The sequence below is a fragment of the Pteropus vampyrus genome, unplaced genomic scaffold (genome assembly GCF_000151845.1).
Source record: "Pteropus vampyrus isolate Shadow unplaced genomic scaffold, Pvam_2.0 Scaffold202, whole genome shotgun sequence".
NCBI lineage: Eukaryota > Metazoa > Chordata > Mammalia > Chiroptera > Pteropodidae > Pteropus > Pteropus vampyrus.
This window is the reverse complement of record NW_011888983.1, coordinates 116978-118568: the sequence shown is the minus strand read 5'-3', so window position 1 is coordinate 118568 and position 1591 is coordinate 116978. Positions and strand designations below refer to the sequence as shown.

Genomic DNA, 1591 nt, shown 5'->3' with positions numbered 1-1591 from the left:
CTTGTAGGTAACTAATTGCTTTTCTCTTGAGGCTTTTAAGATTCTCTCTTCGTATTTAACCTTTGGCATTTTAATTATGAGATGTCTTGGTGTGGGCCTCTTTGGGTTCATCTCCGATCTTCCTGGGGTTGAATGCTTATTTCCCACAGATACCCACATGTGTGACAGGTACTTATTCCACTTCATTCTTACCATCCTAATTCTCCTTACCTCAGCTCACAGAATCCTAGAATGTCAAAGATTTAACAGAAGGAGAACAGATATGAGATCAAGTGATTTGCCCAAGAAGCATCCCCAATACAAAGCTCTGCCCACATTTTCCTGTTCAATTCACCAAAATTTGCCGTTTTCCTTGGTCAACCTCAAGGCCTCATCTTTAAAGGGCTAGTGAATTTATTGTCAAAATCTGTGTACCTCAGTTATATACTGTATAAAAATCTATCTCAAATACATACATATGTACTCTCTAGTGTTGCTCACTGTTGCTTTCTGTGTCTGTCTTGATTCCCCACCAAGACGTTAAGCCCTTTAAACAAAGGGCTTCTTGAACTTGAATGTGTATAAAGATCATCTGGTTGAAATGAAGATTCTGATTCAGAAGGTCTGGTGTGGGGCCTGAGAGTCTGCATTTCTAACAAATTCTCTTAGTATTGGTACTGATGCTATTGGTCCAGCACAGCACTCAGTAATTGATGGCTGCTTTCCCTCAGAAATGTTGCAGGAGTCTATTTTATTTAATGGACATTGGTTTTCCTGTCTGCAGCATGTTAAAGGGATAATAATAGTTTGTCTCTGTTATGGGGAGGCAGTGTAGTGTGGCAGGTTAAAGCCCCAGGCTTTGAGCCATTCAAAATAAAATGCTAACGTTTATCGAGTACTTACTATGTGTTGGGCACTGTGATCAGCATACGCATTATTTGATTTAATCTTTTGAAAGAAAATGAAGTTTTGTTAAAAAACAAAACTATTTTGTTAATTTGGGGTTTTCAGAAAACAAGTATCAATTTCTTAATTTCTCTTTCTATACATTACAGAGCTTCTATAGATTTTGAACAGAGGGCTCTTTTAAGAAAACTTTAGTAAATCTCCTGCTAGGATTTTTATATCATCTGATAGTTTAAAAATCATGACTGATTCTTCACTATAACCTGTTTTATGCCTTATCTTAGTATATGGAAAGTGTTTCAAAGAATTTGAAACAACTGTAAAAGTGTGTTTAATTTGCATAACTCAAATAAGTAAATTATGAATTATTTCTGGGTTTCAGGAGCTCAAAAATAGTAAGTTTGTTCAAAGCAAAAATTAATTTGTCTCAAGATTTCTTTAGAATTCAAAATCTAGCTAGTGAGCATTTTGTTGATTAAAAAATTGATTTTTATTCTTAAAAGGAAAACATATTTCTGGCCTTTTTTTTTTTTTCTTGAGTTAAGAGGACTATGTGTGTATGCAAGTACATATATATATGTCTGTGTCTTCACAATTCTTTGACTTAAGAACTATTATCCCCAATATAAAGGTGTGGAAACTGAGGCTCCATGAGAGCAAATGACTTGCCCATTCTTGCACTGTTACTAGGGGCTGATCCAATTCT

The 1591-nt window shown here is 35.3% G+C and overlaps 1 protein-coding gene and 1 long non-coding RNA gene across 3 annotated transcripts in view; one reads left to right on the top strand and one right to left on the bottom strand.

Moving 5' to 3' along the window:
• The window catches only part of PBLD (phenazine biosynthesis like protein domain containing), a 42850-nt gene that overhangs the window by 27163 nt on the left and 14096 nt on the right, over nucleotides 1-1591 (top strand). The window lies entirely within an intron of this gene.
• LOC111746805 overlaps nucleotides 1-1591 on the bottom strand; it is a 15714-nt gene that overhangs the window by 5046 nt on the left and 9077 nt on the right. The gene's annotated exons all lie outside the window — the stretch shown is intronic.